This window comes from Erinaceus europaeus, chromosome 3 (genome assembly GCF_950295315.1).
Source record: "Erinaceus europaeus chromosome 3, mEriEur2.1, whole genome shotgun sequence".
Taxonomy (NCBI): Eukaryota; Metazoa; Chordata; class Mammalia; order Eulipotyphla; family Erinaceidae; genus Erinaceus; species Erinaceus europaeus.
The window spans coordinates 148,602,266-148,621,689 of NC_080164.1; the positions used below are offsets into that span (position 1 = coordinate 148,602,266).

A 19,424-nucleotide genomic window follows, 5' to 3' on the forward strand; every position below is an offset into this window, starting at 1 on the left:
TTGGGGGCCAGTGGGACACTGTAGTCACAGACACACAAAATCTTTACAGCAATTGATGCTAATTGATGCTATTCTAGAGTTCATATGCAGTAGTTTGAATTTTCACCACACTTTCATTTAGTGTAGATTATATATATGTAATTATTTAATTATTTAGTAAAATACCCTTATTTTTTGTAATAAACATTTTAGGAACAGTAGCTTAAGTAAATTAAAAAGCGCTTGTTTAAAGATGTTTTGTATACTGTGTCTTTTTTCATGAAAGTTGACAATATATAGAGTGCACAAAATATGTACCTAGTTATCAACCACCAGGAGAATATCAGTACTATCACTATGAAAATCAGAGATGTAAATCTGCAGAAGAATCATCAGCATTTACTTTAAAGTTTAGTAGTTATTTTAAAAGACTGTGTTGGAAGATTAGAAGTAAACACAGAAGGCAAATACACATAAAACACTGTGAAGAAAAGATTTTCTTTAGATTAAATGGCTATTAATATGAATTTTTAAAAAAAAATTAATAATATCAAGTTTTCTAGAACATGTATGTTGAGACACATTGGCTGTTGGAACAGGTCAGTTTCATATCAGTCTTATTAAGATTTTAAATAGAATATCAATGTTTTTAAAATTTAATTTATACAATAAAATTAAAACTTCTGAAAATGTGTTTAAGAAATGAACATATGTTTTCTGTGCAGTGAATGTTGTGTTATATTCAAGGTAAGCTAATTATTTTAAAATTATTCATAGAATATAAATTTAAACTAGTCAGATAATAAAGCTATAGTAGAAGCTAAAACTTCTCGTTAAGTCAAAAAATTGATGGAATAACTGTATCTCTACAATTAATTCTGGCGTGCAGATAATTCACAAATGTATCCAAACTGGATTTTTAAAATTTAAAAAAATTTTTTTACAGTTTGTGTTTTAAGAAGTTCTAGACATATGATCAATTTTTGCTTCTCATATTAATTAAATAGTGGTTTATATGTTTACACTTTAATAGGATTGTACATAAACACCACTCCCACCACCAAAAGACTGTGTCCCATCCCCACCACCCCACCACTCCCTGCCATGCTGGGAAGCCCAATGGCCACCCTCCCCTTCACCACAGGGTTTTTACATTGGTGCCCTGCTCTTGATTTAATCAGATCCCGCTTTTAGTTTCCCTTTCTGTTCTTCTTTTTGAACTTCTTTTGATAAGTGGGAACATTCCATACTCATCTTTATCTTTCTGACTTAGCTGACTTAACATAATTCCTTCTAGCTCTGTCCAAGATGGATTTTACACATAAGTTGTAGTTGCCAAAATTCACAAATATTGTTGTATGTTGTTATGTATTTTGATGAATCACACTGCATTTTTTTTGACAAAAGAGTCAGACACAGCAGTTTATTTTCTCTATTGTTTCTAAATAGAATTTTATAAAATTTAATCCTTTAATGATGCTTTCAGTAAGCAAATTTAAATAGTTTACAAACTTATTGAACTTTTCATAAACAAAAACAATATTTTGTTGTTTTGTATGAAAAAATAATCTTTAGGGATTAATGGTTTACAGTATAATCTTTTTTAGTTTATCATCACTCCTGTCACCAAAGGTCTGTGTCCCCACTCCCACCCCCATTCTCATCTCTGTCCCATCCCCATATATAACCCCTTTAGTTCTCCCACAGTCTTAGATAAAGGTTGAGTTGTTTTTTCATATCCATATGTTCAATTCTCTGCATTCTTCATATGAGTGATATGTCTTAGTGTTGGTCTATATGCATTAGATACTTTGGTATATGCTTTGCTCCCAGAAATTTTATGTTGAGGATTACCTAGGTGAGGAAAAATTTCAGCTGTAATTTCCTTTATTATAGCATCTGTTCTCTTCAGTCTTTCCTCTTCTTCAGGAACTCTTATCACTCTTATTTCAACCTTTTGATTGCTGGGCTAGCCTGATGGTGTTTCTTCTCAGGCACGTGCTCTCCGGGTTGGAGAGAATTCTACTGGAGCCAACCGAGGCTGCTACTTACTCAGTGACACGGGAGAGGAACCAGGAACTCTCATAGCTGAGCGGGAATGCAATGCAATGCTGCCTTTATTGATCAGAAAAGAACTGCCTTTATACCTTTCTGAGTGGAAGTGCCAGGCTGAAAAAGGAAATGGGTAGGATAGGGGGTGGAGAGGAAAAAAAGAGCAGGAAAGTAGCAAGCTTCTATCTAACCAGTGGGGATTAAACCAATGCCCTGCAGGCAGGGTGGGTCTCAGGCAAAACAATTATTATGTAAATAGACCACAGCCATGGGTAATGACCAACATTTGATTGTTGCTTCATTCTTTCTAAACATTTCTTCTCCATCATCTTTAAACTTTAAGAGTGGGCTAATTTTACCTTCTAGTTTAGATGTTCTTTCCTCTGCCTGAGTGAGTCTACTTTAAAATTTTTTTTTTAATATTTATTTATTCTCTTTTGTTGACCTTGTTGTTTTTCATTGTTGTAGTTATTATTGATGTCATTGTTGTTGGATAGGACAGAGAGAAATGGAGAGGGGGGGGAAGACAGGGGGAGAGAAAGATAGACACCTGCAGACCTGCTTCACCAATTGTGAAGTGACTCCTCTACAGGTGGGAAGCCAGGGGCTCGAACTGGGATCCTTATGCCAGTCCCTGCTCTTTGCGCCACATGCACTTAACCCACTGTGCTACCGCTCAACTCCCGTGAGTCTACTTCTGAAGCAACTCCCTTCATACTTTTCTCTCCCTCTCTGTCTCTATCTGAAATAAAAATAATTAAAAAGTCAGTTTGGTGAAGTTACACATGCACAAGAAATTGTACATGTGCTATTTTGTGAGATAGTAAGAAAGCCTAGAGCACAATTCAGTTCCACCAAGGATCGCACATGGAACCTCATGTATCCAAGTCATAAGCTCTACCACTGGGATAGCTCTTGACCATGTAATATTTTAACCAAAATTATGATTTTTGTTTTGCCTCCAGGGTTGTCGCTAGGATTCAGTGCCAGTACTACAAATATACTGCTCCTAGTGACCACTTTTTCTGGATTATTATTCTTATTTATTTACCAAACTTTGTTTTTATTGGATAGGATAGAAAGAAACAGAGAGGAGGAGAAGACAGAGAGGGGGAGAGAAAGATAGACACCTGTAGATTTTCTTCAAGGCTTGTGAAGTGTTCTCCTGCAGTCTGGGTTGGGGGATGGGGAGACTTGAACTGGGATCCTTACCTGGATGCACCACTGCCTTGTCCTTAGTGATGAATCTCTTGGAGGAAGTCCTATAATAACTGAATAAATTCACCTTCTTAGTGAAATAAAATGAAATTCAACAGGCTTACAACTTGCAGCATCTAAGTTTGCAAAATCTTCAGACAAGCGCTTAATAATGGAAAACTTGTGTTTTAAAATTTTTGTCATAAACTATTTGCTGAGGATTGGTACTCTGCATAGAGGCAAAAAGAATGCTTGTGAAAATATTTGGGCTGAGTGTTTACATATTTCAGCATAAACTCAACTTTGGGGTGAATTCAAAAGTTCACTAGAGTGGAAATATTTTATTTAGTATAATTTTCTGAGATTATGTTGTGTAATTTAAAATAGAATCTAGATAGCAAAACTGAGAGTGTTAATTTTTTGTATTTAACCATAAAGTACCTACAATAAAGAATTACAAAAATAAAATGGCAAGGATATATTCAAATGTACTAGTCACAAAAATAGTAATGATTTTATGTTGTTGACAAATCAAAACAGAAATACTAATCAAAATCTATCAACATATGCCAAGAATTACTATCGTATTTCAATGTCCATATGTAGACATATCTGTTAGTTTACTTTATTAGAAATAATCATATATTAAATCATATATTGCAAAACAAAATTTGAATTATGTTCTTTGTAAATCTCTTAATCTAAATTTCTGAAAGTAATATAATTTTAATTGATTTTGTACCATTTTCACTTTCAAAGATCCTAGTAGCCTGAATACTGTATTATACTGTTATCTGTAGTCAAATCCTGACGTTCTTAAAGAAGTCAGATAGACTGCAAGAAACGAGTTGACTCACTGATGGTTACAATGTTCTTTTGTTACCTACTAACACTATAAACACTAGGCCAACAAATGAGACCAGGGACTAGCTTGGGAACTGAAACACTTTAGCCCTTGCACTATTGTTTCCTTCACTAGGAGGGGCTATTTCTTTGAACATTGTGCCTAATGTGCCTCAGGCTCTACTTCCTGTGGAGGTGACCACCAGTTATGTGATTGGTCAAAAATTTGCATGTGACACTCCCCACTTTTTTTTTTTTTTCCAGCTTGGAGCATTAGGGAGGAGGTGTTGCGAGGAAGTGGTTTCCGGCTTTCAAGAGAGGAGACCTGCTTGCGCCCGCCATCTTCCCTTTGGTGCCATCGGTGACGTCGCTGGTAAATTTATCTAATTTGAGGGTTTATTATCCATAAACCTGTAGTAATCATTAAAGATCTTCCTTAGCAGTTAAAAGGAAATATTCTGTTTTTCTTGCTGCTTTAATTCTTTAAAAAAAATTACTGGGGGAGGGGAGGAGATAATGTTATTTACTGAACTCTTACATTGGCCTTTGAAAATGAGAAAAATTCTGTGTTGTAAAGTTTATTTATTCCCTTTTGTTGCCCTTGTTTTATTGTTGTAGTTAATTGTTGTTACTGATGTTGTCGTCGAGGAGGGAAGACAGAGGGGGAGGGAAAGATAGACACCTGCAGACCTGCTTTCACCGCCTGTGAAGCGACGTCCCTGCAGGTGGGGAGCCGGGGGCTGGAACCGGGATCCTTATGCTGGTCCCTGTGCCTTGCGCCACGTGTTCTTAACCCACTGCGTTACTGCCTGACTCCCATTTTTTTTTTTTTTTTTTAGCAGAGTAAATCTTATGCTGCTCTTCTGGCATGGTTAAAGTGGAGATGCTAATCTTTGCCAGTCATGGGCTAAGCCGTGGGCACATAATCGTATTTGCTACAGGGGAGGGCTTGTCTTTATATGATTAAACATCCTTTTTTAGAGGTTAGGTTTGTATGCTTTGGGGTACAAGCAGAGGCCAGCGGGATTTTTGTTTGTTTTGTTTTGCTTTTTTTGTTAGAGACATAGAGGCAGAAGGAGAAAGTGAAAGAGACCACAGCACAGAAGGTTCCTTCAGTGCGTCGGGGAGCAGGCATGGACCTGCTTCTTGTGTGGCGGAGCAGAGCACCACACTGTGAGCTGGTCCAAGGGAGGCATTATTGAGGGGACCAGCAAACAAAATCCAAGCAGGAGTGCGGGTGATAGACTTCATAAATGCATCCTCGCCCAATAGTTACTTCTGGTTTTTTTTTCTGTTTTAATTATCATTTTATTTTCGTTTTCTATATAAATTTTATATTATTTATTTTTATTTATAAAAAGGAAACACTGACAAAACCACGGGATAAGAGAGGTACAACTCCACACAATTCCCACCACCAGAACTGCATATCCCGTCCCCTCTCCTGATAGCTTTCCTATTCTTTATCCCTCTGGGAGCATGGACCCAAGGTCATTGTGAGTTGCAGAAGGTGGAAGGTCTGGCTTCTGTCATTGCTTCCCCGCTGAACATGGGTGTTGACAGGTCGATCCATACTCCTAGCCTGTCTCTCTCTTTCCCTAGTGGGGCAGGGCTCTGGGGAATCAGCTCCAGGACATATTGGTGGGGTCGTCTGCCCAGGGAAGTCCATTTGGCGTCATGGTAGTATCTGGAACCTGGTGGCTGAAAAAAAGAGTTAAGTATAAAACTATTACAATAGACTAATCATGAACCTAAAGGCAGGAATAGTGCAAATGAGGAATTGGGGTACTTCTGTTTGACCTTAGACTGCAGAAAGGATTTCACTCTAATTAGCCTTGTCTACGACAAGAGTTTGGTTATAAAGTCTTTCTTATACCAATTTTTGAGGGGTCTTAAAATGTTTCTAGATACCCTGCAGCAATAGCTGCAAGAAATATTTAGCAGGAGGCCTAAGATTAGGTCATAAAAAGTCTACTCAAATTTGGATCTTCCTTTACATTATTTCCATATCCTGTCAGAGTCAGGGAGAAAATATTAAAGGGAAAACTCTTGGAATCCTGTGACTAGTTCATTAGCTTTTGATCACAAGCTGGCTCTGAATCAGAAACATTTACATGTTCTGACTCTTGGTTTCCCAAACTGTCACTTCTCTCAGAAGGTTGACTTATCTTCAAGACGGATGAGGTCTTTTACTATAAGGACATTGTGCCTTTTTTAATTAAGAATGAAAATAACTTCATAAAATTCTTGCAAAAACAGAGGCTAAGAAAGAAAGCTTGGGGTTGGAATGCTTGAGTTCTAAAAATCAATACTTCTTTAGGTATTTAAGGTTTATAGTAATTTTTAAAAATGTGCCTGGGGGTCTTCTGGGTGGTGGCACATATATCACCATGCTCAAAAGACCCGGGTTTCAGCCCTCACTCCCCATTTGCAGGAGAAATGCCTCATGAGCTGCGTGTATCTTCCCCCCACCCCCATGCCTCCAGTCACTGGGGCTCCATGTTGGCACTATGAATCCACTGCTCTGGGCCTTTTTTTCCCTCTATAATACAGAGAGAAATTGAGAGAGGAAGGGGACATAGAGGGAGAGAAAGACCAACACCTGGAGACCTGCTTCACAGCTCATGAAACATCCAGCTGCAGGTGAGAAGCGGGCTCGAACCCAGGTCCTGAGTTTATCCCAGTGCGCTACAACCTGACCCCCTCTCTTCCCTCTCTGTCTCCCCATGTCCCTCTCAGTTTCTCTCTGTTCGATCAAATATTAAAAAAAGGGGAGGGAGAGGAGGGGAGGTAGTAACAAATGGTAGCCAGGAGCAGTGGATTCCTAGTGCAGGCAGCAAGCCCCAGCGATAAACCTGGAGGAAAAATAAAATTGTTCCTAGGGTTAGTACAGAGTAATGGGAAATGGAAAGAAAGAAAGAAAAGGATGAGTTGGAAAATAAGACTTTTTAAGGAGAAAATTTAAGAATTCAGGGGACAGAATTTAACAAATGTGATTTAGAAAGATAACAGTTTGAAGTCCAATATATGTTTAAGAGAGAAACAGAGACTTAGAGGAACCTACTTGTATGACAGAGCATGACAGGTAAGAGGAGTTAAGGCCCAGTTTAGATGAGTTTGATGTTAGTGTGATAGAACAAAAAGTTATCTATCCCAAGCACGTGGACATAAAGGATTTGTTTAGACAGTAGCATATACTTATAGTAAATGCAGAGTTTAGTGATATTGTTATTAGAGAGGTACTTGGAATTTAGGAAATAGAGGGATATTCTAGCAAAAAAAGTTAAATAAAAACAAAAGACTTCACTCCAGAAAGGACTGAAGAGCAATATTCATTTCCAGTAAGTAATATTTCTTTATATTTTGAAGAGACCAAATCAGTAATAAATTTAAGTAATTGAAACTTATCTAGCAGATTAAGTACTTAAAATGTATTAACAAAATAATCTAGGTCCGGGCAGTAGCTCAGCCAGTTAAACACACATGGCACAAAAGGCAAGGACCAGTGTAAGGATCCTGGTTCTAGCTCCCCACCTGCAGGGGGGTTGCTTCACAAGCGTTGAAGCAGGTCTGCAGGTGTCTTTCTTTCTCCCTCTCTGTCTCCCCCCCAACCTTGATTTCTCTCTCTCTTATCCAGCAACAACAACAAGGGCAACAATAAAAATAACAACAAGGGCAAAAAAAAAAAAGGGAAAAATGACCTCCAGGAGCAGTTGATTCATAGTGCAGACACTGAGTCCCAGCAATAACCCTGGAGGCAAAACAAAATAAGTTAAAAAAAAATCTGTGAAGTGTAGAAGGAGAATAGGAGAGAACAAAAAGGTGGATGGATATAAGCGTGGTCTCCACTGCATTGGAGTAAGTTTGGGTGCTATGAAGTTTTCCCCTTTCTTTGCCCATCTCTATCTGAGATAGCGTGGAGAGCCTGACACTGATAAAATTAAGTTAAGTGCAGGAAGAAAAAAAAACAGGAAAAATGCTAATCAAGATCTGCACATTTTGCTGTTGAAAGGCAGGAGTATATAACACTTAATCCTTCTCATTGAGTTTACTAAAGGCTCAGGTCTTAAAAGTATCAACTGCAACTTCAGGAGTGATAAAAGACTGGTTTTTCATTTTAAGGAAATGGGTTTAAAGAGAAACCCTAACCTAAGTAGCAGATTTCTGCAGTTTAACAATGAGAGGTGTTGGAAAGAGCTTTGGTGGTATTGGTGGTATAGGCTTGAAAATATTATTTTGGGCGGAGGGTAGATAGCATAAAAGTTATGCAAAAAGACTCTCATACGTGAGGCTCCAAAGTCTTACCACTGTAAGCCAGAACTGAACAGTGTGCTGGTAAAAAAAAAAAAAAAAAAAAAGAGCTGAGCTAACTCTGTACCTTTTTTCTGACTAAAAATAAAGTAAAACAATGTATTTTTTTTTTAAAAAAATACAATTTTATTATTTGCTTTTAAACCATACATCCAAAACATAATATTAAAAGTTAGAGTAGTAAAAATATATGCATCTTCTATCTCCAGCAGATTTTACTGAAGTATTAGAAATAATACTGAAGTATTAAATGTCCAGTCCTGTCCTATGTACTTGCTGTTGTACTCTTATGTTCTCATATGAATCATGTGAGGTATTAATTTATGCATTTCCTATTTTACAGATATGCTCAAATAGGTTAATACTTCGTAAGGGACAGAAACAAGTCCTGGCAGTCTAAGAGTCAGGCTAGGAATACAAACTGTTTAGTAAGTCTGTTATATTATGCAAGTCTTATTTATAAATGCAAATACCTGTAATTATGAACATACTTTAATATTTCCTTCTATATACAAAAGGAAGAAACCTTTTTAAATTTTTTATATTTATTTTCCCTTTTGTTGCCTTTGTTTTTCATTGTTGTTGTTATTGTAAAAGACAGAGAGAAATGGAGAGAGGAGGGTAAGACAGAGAGGGGGAGAGAAAGAGAGACACCTGCAGACCTGCTTCACTGCCTGTGAAGGGACTCCTTTGCAGGTGGCGGGAGCCTCGAACTGGGATTCTTATGCTGGTCCTTGCACTTTGCGTCATGTGCGCTTAACCTGCTGCATTACCGCCCTTTATACACAACTCTATACCACATTGTTTACCTCTTAACTGCATATTCTGAAAGTATTTGCATGTGTATGTAAAGGACTTACTATTTACACTTGTGTAGGGTTAATGTTTTGTTACACTTGTGTAGGGTTAATGTTTTGTTACGTGAATGTATCATAGCTTATATAAACAGCCCCCCCTGTTGCTGGAGGGTTGAGTGATTTCTGTTCTACTACAGTTACAAATAGTGTGGTAATAGACTTCATTGCTTGCCATTTGGGCAGGTACATCTGCAGTATACACTTTTAGATGTTGAATTGCTGATCAGAAGATAAATGCACATGTAGTATTATCTCTGTATTGCCAAGTTATGTTTCCATACATTGATTGTACTGTGAAATTTATAATTTAACACTTCTCATCTGATAGATGAATTTCTTATTTTTGCCTCCAAGATTATTGCTGGGCCTCCGTGCCTGCACTATGAATCCACTGCTTCTAGAAGCCAAGTTTCCCATTTTTGTTGCCTTTGTTGTTGTTGTTATTGTTATTATCATAGCTGTTGTTGTTGTTGGACAGAGAGAAACCAAGAGAGGAGGGGAAGACAAAGAGGAGAGAAAGATAGACACCTGTAGACCTGCTTCACCACTTGTAAAGCGACCCCCACTGCAGATGGGGAGCCTGGAGCTTGAACCAGGATCTTTATGCAGGTCCTTGTGCTTCATATCATGTGTGCTTAACCCACTGGGCTACTGCCTTCCCTCCCCCAGGTGAAAATTTTCTATCCGTATTATTTTAATTTGTATTTATTATTGAATAATAAGCTGTAATTCTGCTCCCTATATTTCTGATAAGGGATGCTGGAATTTCTTTTCATAATACACTCACTTTTAAATTAATAATAACTATTATTATTATTATTGTAATTTGCCACGAGGATTATTGCTGGGATTCGGTGCTGTCACTATGAATCCATGGCTCCTTGTGGCCATATTTTCTTTCTATTTTATTATTATTATTTTTTTATTTAACAAGACGGAGAGAAATTGAGAAGTAAGGAAGATAGAGAGGGAGAAAGAAAGATAGACATCTGCAGACCTGCCTCACTGCTCCTGAAGCAATCTTTCTGCCCCGAATCCCCATGCATGGTGATATGGGAACTTAATCAAGTGCACCACCATCCATCCCTTAATTTTTTTTCAATATTTAAATCTTTGATTCTTTTTTTATTTATCTGTGGCCATGGAAAAAGATATAGATTCAACTTTAATTTTTTCTAGGTTATTTTTCTTTATATATTTAAAAGAGGAAGCAGGAGAAATTCATCAAGATGAGTTTTGAAAATTTCACCGAAAGTCAGATTTTAATGTCTCTCAACTGTAGCCCATAAGGGCACACCATTTGAGTATGACTTAACATTTCTTTGAACCTTAAATTTTTAATAGTTGAGCTTTCAGGGTAACTTAATATTTGAATTTAAAAATACCTAGGGAATTTAATTTGTAGGCAGGTTATTTTCATATTTGGAATATTTCTGTAATGTTAGAATTTTACTTAGGGGGGAATTTAAGTCATTTCATATAATTATAGATACTCTGATAAAAAACTACCGGTTGTATCATACCCAACATCACCATAATTTATGTCCTTTGACACTATTTGTATATAGCTATGCTACCAGTTGCTTCTGTTCTCCCTGGTATAGGCTTTGGAGAGAGTCGACATATCAAAGACTCAGATTATGTATTAAAAAGACTGTCTGTGCTTTAAAAAGTTTGAGACACACCATCAATTTTTCTCCTCTCATAGTAATTAGTGATTTATAGGAGTATACATAAACACCATTCCTACCACCAAAAGACTGTGTCCCATCCCCCCCCCCCAAAGCTCAATATCCACCCTCACCCCAGGATTTTTTTTTTTTTTTTTTTACTTTGGTGCCCTACTCTAGATTTAGTCCATTCCTGCTTTTAGTTTCCCTTTCAGATCTTCTTTCTCAACTTCTGTTGATGAGTGGGAATCATTCCATGCTCATCTTTATCTTTCTAACTTAGCTCACTTAACATAATTCCTTCTAGCTCCATCCATGATGGGTCAGAGAATGTGGGTTCATTGTTCTTAATAGCTGCATAGTATTCCATCGTGTAATGCCCATGTTCAGCGGGGAAGCAATTACAGAAGCCAGACCTTCCACCTTCTGTATCCCACAGTGACCTTGGGTCTACACTCCCAGAGGGATAAAGAATAGGAAAGCTATTGGGAGGGGATGCGATACGGAGAGCTGGTGGTGGGAACTGTGTGGAGTTGTACCCCTCTTATGCTATGGTTTTGTTAATGTCTCCGTTTTATAAATAAAATAAAAAAATGAAAGAATACTGGTTATTATACTTATTGTAATTTGGGATACTAAAGTGCAACTGAAAGCAAACTTCAGTCTTAGATAAAGAAATTCTACATATTTAATGTCATTAATGTAGTTTTTGACATTTTAAAATTAATTCTGAGCTATAAAATCTAAAGTAACGACAGTGGTCCCACAAGAGTACCTGAAATTACAGGTGGGGTGGGGAGACTTATAAAATTGGGAGGAGAGATATGTATAAGATGTCTTAATTTCTCTAGAGATGGCACTTCCTTGACTGAGCAGGAACTTAATATTTAAACCCAGTGGTTTAGGAGAATAGAATGTGTAGAATATTATTGTATGTGAGAGATTTTTGAGTGCATTTTGCCTGCATCTGATATTTCTTTTTAAATAAATTATTATTATTAAGTTATTTCTTTATTCATCTGTTTGTTTTTGGGTAGAGACAAATAAATTGAGGCAAAAGTGTACTTATACACTTTCTTCCCCTCCCCTGTCCTCCTCTTCCCTCTCCTCTTCTCCCCTTCTCTTCCCTCATATAGTGGACAGAGAAATTGAGGGAGGACTGGGAGATAGGGAGAAGGGAGCTGGGCAGGGTGCACCTGGATAAGCACACATAGTAACATCCCCACCTGCAGAGACAACACTTCATAAGTTGTGAAGCAAGTCTGCAGGTGTATTGTCTTTCTCTACCCCTCTCTTTCTTTCTCCCCTCCTCTCAATTTCTCTGCCCTATCCAATAAAATGGAAGAAATGGCCTCTAGGAGTGGTGATTTCCTTGTACTAGCACTGAACCCCAGTGAGAGAACCCTAGAAGCAAAACAAACAAACAAAGAAAGGAGAGGGAGAGAAAGACACCTGCAGACCTGCTTTACAAACTCTCTTGAAGCAGATGGAGCTTCACAAACCTGAGTCCTTGTCTTGGTAATATATGTGCTTACCCAGATTCACCATGGCAAGGCCTTTCCACTGATGTTTCTTTTTATTTATTTATTTATTTATTTATTTATTTTCTGTGCAAGATTCAGGCATCTTCTCTCCTTGTTCTTGGGGGTGTGTTATCTGCTGTCAGGAAACTGCCTTATTCTGTTTTACGTGAGTAGGAAAAACATTATCACCATACTTTTTTTGATTGGACTGAATGGAAAAAAATTATTGTGAATTTAATACTTGAAAATGCACAATTTGATAAATACCACTCCACTATCTGTCCATTTTTTCCAAACCCTGAGTACTGGGGCCTGTCACATGCGTAATTTTGGTGCTCTGCGCTACCTTTTCATTCAGGTTGAGAGATAGAAATTGAGGAAGGGAAGAGAGTGACACCACAGTTTAGAAACTTTTTCCTGTTCCATAGCCCCTCCCATGTGCTGTCAGGGCTTGAACTTGGGCCATGTATATGGGGAGGCACATGCCCTCCCTGGTGAACTCTCTCTTTGGCCTCTACTATCTGCTTTAATTAGAAGAGGGAATATATAGGTCTCTCAAGCCAAGTCCTGTGTATCTTAATTATTCAGATCTTGAGTAGGATTGTCAATTATTGACCTTCCATCTCCAGCAGCAACAAGATGGGCTTTGCCTGTGATAAAGATGATAAGATGATTCGCCTGACATGTGAAATGCCTCATTATGCCTCATAACTAAGTGGGAAGCAAATCAGTAAGGGCATCACCATTTCTAGCACTTGTTCCACTAGTAATCTGGGTTTAATAAGTATGTGGAAAGAATATATGACAAGTAACATGACCAGAAGACATCTCTAGAAAAATGAGCAGAATACCATTTATATATATATATATATATATATATATATATATATATATATATATGTATGTATATATTCTTGATTGTCAATGATACATTTTAATGAAGTCAAATTGAGAAGCTCTAGGAAAGGAAAAATTAAAAACCAAGATTGAAGTTTCATATTAGTTTAGGTGATCAGAGGCAGAACTTATAATGAAATGTAGAAATAAAGTAAGTTATATATATGCTGTACTTCTGAATTTTAAGAACTGCTGAGATTAAAAAGTTGATATTGTGTTGTGTTTGGGGCTTATAATATTCGTCTTTATTAATTCTATCCTGAACATGAGCTGCTACTTCTACATAAAATATTGTGGCATAGTGAGAGCCAAGTCATTTGTCCTACCCAAGTAGCTGAATGGTGAATATTTGAAGACTGTGGGCAAAAACTTTTTATCTGCTTTATTTTGGTCTAAGACTTCTTGGAAGCATGATAGACCTGATTCACATAACACTGTGATATGTAAACCTGGTCTTTTCAGAAAATAGGTATCTTTGTATCAGAGGTAGGGAAGCATTCAAGAACTAGTTCCCTCTTTTTTTTTAAGAAAAATATTAATTTTAGTGATGGAGACACACAGAGAAAGTGAGAGACCAGAGTGCTGCTCATTTCTCATTTATGGTGCTACTAGGGATTGAATCTATGATTACAGAGCCTCTGGCTGAAATCCTTTTGCATCAGCTTTATGCTATCTCCCCAGACTGCTTCTTCCTTTTAACTACCTGGGGACTATTTTCCTCTCTTACCCTGGTGTCATGGTAATTCTTTGTCCTGAGCATAGACTTGGGCTGCATCCATTTGGCTTGCCCTACCTGGTGAACTATCTTTCTGATGTCTGGACATAAGTTTCATTATTTTAATCAGTTATTATTATTGTTATTTATTATTGTAGTTGTTAAATATTATTGTATTTATTTATTTATTTATTTATTGCCTCCAGTGTTATTGCTGGGGCTTGGTGCCTGTACTCTGAATCCACTGCTTCTGGAGTCAATTTTTCCCCTTTTGTTGCCCTTGCCGTTTCTTGTTGTTGTTATTATTATTGTTGTTGTTATTGCTGTCATTGTTGCTGGATAGGACAGAGAGAAATCGAGAGAGGAGGGGAAGACAGGGGGTAGAGAAAGATAGACACCTGAAGACCGGCTTCACACTTGTGATGCGATCCCCCCTGCAGGTGGGGAGCCAGGGTCTGGAATGGAGATCCTTACGCCGGTTCTTGCACTTTGTGCAACTTTGGCTAGACCCCCGGCATTATTGTATTTAATCCCTGGGCCTAACATATGCTCCACAGATGATAGCTATTGTAATAATTTTTATATTTGTTTTAAGTTTGAAAGTATCCTATATCCATGTTGCACAAATAATTATGATGAAAATTACTTGTAAATTCATTTATGTATGAAAATAATTTGTGGGGGCTGGGCAGTATAGCGCAGTGGGTTAGGTGCACAAGGACCTGATAAGGATTTCGGGTGGAGGCCAGGCCCCTCACCCGCAGGGGCGTTGCTTCACAATCGCTGAAGCAATTCTGCAGGTGTCTATCTTTCTCTCCCCATGTCTGTCTTCCCTCCTCTCTCATTTTCTCTGTCCTATCCAACAACAACAGCAATGACAATAATAACAACAATAAGGGCAACAAAATGGGAAAAATGGCCTCCAGGAGCAGTGCATTCGTGGTACAGGCACAGAGCCCCAGTGATAACCCTGGAGACCAAAAAAAAAAAGTGGCTGAAATTTGGGTTAAGGGTTTGATAGGAGCCTTAAAAATTCATGGAGAGGAACATATAATTTCCTCATACAAGGCTAATATGTAGCTTATGACATGCTCTCCCTCTATTGACCAAGTACCACCATGTATACAGAATGCTTGCATGTGCATGCTTCTGTTCCACCCCCCACCTCTCTGTCTGCTTCACTCTTGATCTGGGCCCCTTTAAGTGCATTTAGTTTTCCATTATCTCTCTCTATTTTTCTTTCCTACAGTGTTATCACTAGGGTTCTGTGCCTGCACTACAAATCCACTCCTCCTGGTAGCCTGGTAGCCATCTTTTCTCTTTTAATTTTTTAAAAAAATTATATGTATTGGATAGAAACAGCCAGAAATTGAAAAGGAGGGAGTGATAGAGAGAGAGACACCAACAACACCACTTCACCACTTGAAAAGCTTTCCCCCTGCAGGTTGGGGAGCAGGGACTCCAACCTGGGTCCTTGTGCATTATTACCAGGTGTGAGCTCAACAAGGTGAGCCACCACCCAGCCCCTGCGATTTTTTTCCATTGTGGTTGTTGCTGCTGTTATTGTTTTTGTGCTGCTGTTGTTGTACAGAACAGAGATAAATTGAGAGAGGAGGGAAAGACAGGGGAAGTGTAAGATAAGACACCTGCGAGTGAGTTGTATATGGGGGGGGGGGTCTCAAACCACAGTCCTTGCGCTTGTCCTTGCTCCTCACACTATGTGCACTTAACCTGGTACACCACCATCCAGCCTCCTTATCTCTATAATTTTATGAAATGGATTTTATGTGATCTGGGAAGTACCTCAGCAGTAGAGTAGGGCCTTACATATGTGAAGCCTCAGGTTCTATCCTTGGTACTGATAGGTCAGAGTGGTGCTTTGGTTCTCTCTCTCTCAAAGAAAAAAAGATATATATATATATATATGGAGCTTTTCTTTACATGTCTGTGGGCCCTTAGTATCTCTTCTTTAGAAAACTGTCTAAAATAAATAAAGTAAAACAGCAAAAAATTATTTTTTACTTTGGATAGAGATAGACAGAAATCAGGAGGGAAGGGAGAGACAGGGAAGGAGGAGAGACACCTGCAGCACTGCTTCAACACTACAAAGCTTTCCCACTGCAAGTGGGGACCAGAGACTTGATCTGAATCTGATTACCTATGTAAATTCACATTTTAAACCTGAATTTAAAATGACATTAGCAAAATGATTTTGGCAGGTAAATTTTGAATGAATTAATTTAACTTGAAGAGTTAAAATGTAGCAGGGGTTGGCATGTGTGGGAAGGTATTGGGAGAGCAGTGGTGAATTGGTGGATGGGTTATCCTGAGGCACGTTTGCAAATACAGAATACTTGAGAAGGAACAGTAATGGTCTAGTTTCTAAATTAGTGTATTCTGCTACTATTAGGGGCAAACTACTACTGTTTCTTAGCAAAAGTCCAAGTGTTGTCTGTTGTCTGAGGATAAAGATATAAAAGAGGTCAGGTGGTGGCAGACATGGTTATGTGCACACATTACAGTGTACAAGAACCCGGGGTTCAAGTCCCTGGTCCCCACCTGCAGGGGGAAAGCTTCACGAGTAGCGAAGCAAAGCTGTAGGTGTCTCTGTCTGTTTCTCTCTCTCTGTCTCCCCCATCCCTCTCAATTTCTCTCTGCTAATCAAATAATAAATAAATATTTTTAAAAAGGTGACAGAGAAATACATCATTTTCTAGTATCCAATGGGAACATGGTATTCTCATGTTTAGGAAGAAAGAATCCAATTAAACTGATATTGATCTTATATTAAAGGATTAAAAACTAAGAAAATTAAAAGTAAGTAAACTCCTTTTCTGGCTAAAGACCTGAAACAAGAGTAGTGGTAGGGAAACTCATGAGAGAAAGGTTTTTGAATCTTAATTTATAAAAGAGCTAGCAGTTCACAAAAGGGCCCACAGCCAAGTGACCTGTATTTCCAGGCAGTTGCCCCTGTATTGACCCTGTTTGTTTCTAGTTCTGTTGTTTGTACCTTAGGGGTGAGGCTAAGGACAAAGGACAATTGGTAAGCTAGCCTTGGCCAACAAAATAAGCCTTCAATTGTCATTTTAATGGGTCTACCATTCACCTTAATTTAATTTCCCTACCTCCAAGAATATATCTTGTTTTGTAAGTTTACAAGCTGACACATCATCCAGAGAGACTATTTATTTTCTCTATCTTCTTCACACAAAGACCGAGATTATTCTTGCAACAGTAATCAAGATCTTCTGTCTTTGGGTAGCAGAGAAAATGCATTCAACTGTACTTGAAAGAGAAAATTGAAATTCGGCTACAGATGATAAAGCACATTCTCCTTCTCTTTCAGTTTTGTCTGCTCATATCAGCTGAACTGCATTAATAAAAATAAAAGGTGCCTGTTGCTTGCTCTTGGCAAAAAATGCAATATTCAATTGCCAAAAACTGTGTATTAGGCATGTTCAGGTTCACTCCTATTATAGAACCTTGTGCTATTATTCTGCTTTATTTTTGTCCGAGCTAGCACAGCACAAAATGAACCAAGAAAATAGCTCTTGGAGGAGAGCTTTCCCACTGGCATTAGTGGGAGAGCAATTGTGATTTTTCCAGAAAAATTATCAAATATCAAGTATGATTGACATGCCTATCTTTCTGTTATGATCAATTTATATCATTACTGTAAATGTTTTAGGAAACAATCCAGTAGACATATAAACATATTAATGCTAGCTTTAATTATTTGTTGCATTTACTGAGTATGAAAGTGATGAAACTGCCAGTGGGTATATTTGCCAGCAGCACAAACACCACCATAGCAATAGCTATCCAGAAATAAAGTAGATTGATAGCTCTGAGATAAAGATCTCCACAAACAAAGGATTTATGCATCACATATTGTTCTTGTTCCTGAGCAGAAGATTTCACGGGCATTTGATGGTGAAATCATAGTAAAATTTATAAAAATACAAAGATAAGGAAATTATAAAAGTTCATGTACTTTCTTTCTTTCTTTTTTTTTTTTTTTTGCGTCCAGGGTGATTGCTGGTGCTTGGTGCCTGCACTATGAATCCATTGCTCTTGTCTTCATTTTTTTTCCCCTTCATTCCTCCCTCCTTCCCTTCCTCCCTTCCTCCCTTCCTCCCTTCCTTCCTTCCTTCCTTTCTTCTTTCCCCCTTCCTTCCTTCCTTCCTTCCTTCCTTCCTTCCTTCCTTCCTTCCTTCCTTTCTTCCCCCTTCCTTTCTTCCTTCCTTCCTTTTTTTTTTTTTTAATAGGATAGAAAGAAATTGAGAGGGAAGGGGAAGACAGACCTGCTTTACCACTTGAGAAGTGATCCTCCCTACAGGTGGGGAGTGGGGTATGGGAATGTGAGTGCTGTGGGGTGATGCTGGAACTGGGATCCTTGCATGGGTCCTTGCACTTCATACTATGTGTGCTTAACCTACTGTGCCACTGCCCGGCTCCCTGTTCACGAACTTTCAATTGATATTTTAGTTGGCCCTTTAATAGACTTTTTGCTGGTAGATTATGCAAAATTGTGATGTAGGAATATTTTATCTTTAAGTAACTCTTCTCATTGTGAACTTAGTAATATAACCTTCTCCCCTTCTCTAGAAGTCTCATTAATTTTTCTCTTACCTTCAAATTTATTTATTCTCAAGAGGAGATGAGATTCATTCATACTGAGAGTTAAATGATGAAGCTAGTAAAGGTGAAATAGAAGAAAAGCTCTGAGACAAAAGAGCTCTACTTTCAAGTCTACTTTTAATAACTGTCCAAATCTTTGATTTTAATAAATTTTGACAGTTTTACATCAGGAGAGTGAGAATTAGATGCAGACTAGAGAGTGTAAAATTGCGGAGCCTTTATACAAGGAAAAAGTAGGTACACAAATTTGGATTAAGATGTGAATGTTTATAGTTATATATTAATAATAATTACAGTTCATATTTATAAAAATTTATTAATTTTTAATAAATTCTCTCATGCCCCCTTTTTATTCCTACATTTTGAAGAATATACTATTAGTTTTCTTCATATGACAACAGTTTTATGATTTTTTAAAAATTTATTCCCTTTTGGTGCCCTTGTTTTATTGTTGTAGTTATTATTATTGATGTCATCATTGTTGGATAGGACAGAGAAGTGAAGAGAGGAGGGGAAGACAGAGAGGGGGAAAGAAAGAGAGACACCTGCAGACCTGCTTCACCACCTGTGAAGCGACTCCCCTGCAGGTGGAGAGCTGGGGGCTCGAACCGGGATCCTTGTGCCGATCTTTGCGCTTTGCACCACCTGCGCTTAATGCGCTGCGCCAGCACCTGACTCCCGGTTTTATGATTTTTTTTTTTTTTTTTAAATTTTTTATTTAAGAAAGGATTAGTGAACA

General features: G+C 37.9%; 1 protein-coding gene across 2 annotated transcripts in view; it reads left to right on the forward strand.

Moving 5' to 3' along the window:
* The first annotated feature begins 4,342 nt into the window (after nucleotides 1-4,342).
* Nucleotides 4,343-19,424, forward strand: part of LOC103128769 (cytochrome c oxidase subunit 7B2, mitochondrial) — a 102,770-nt gene continuing 87,688 nt past the window's right edge. For both annotated transcript variants that reach the window (XM_060188629.1, XM_007539677.2), the window contains exon 1: nucleotides 4,343-4,444. The gene's annotated coding sequence lies outside the window, so the exon portion shown is untranslated. The remainder of the gene's footprint in view (nucleotides 4,445-19,424) is intronic.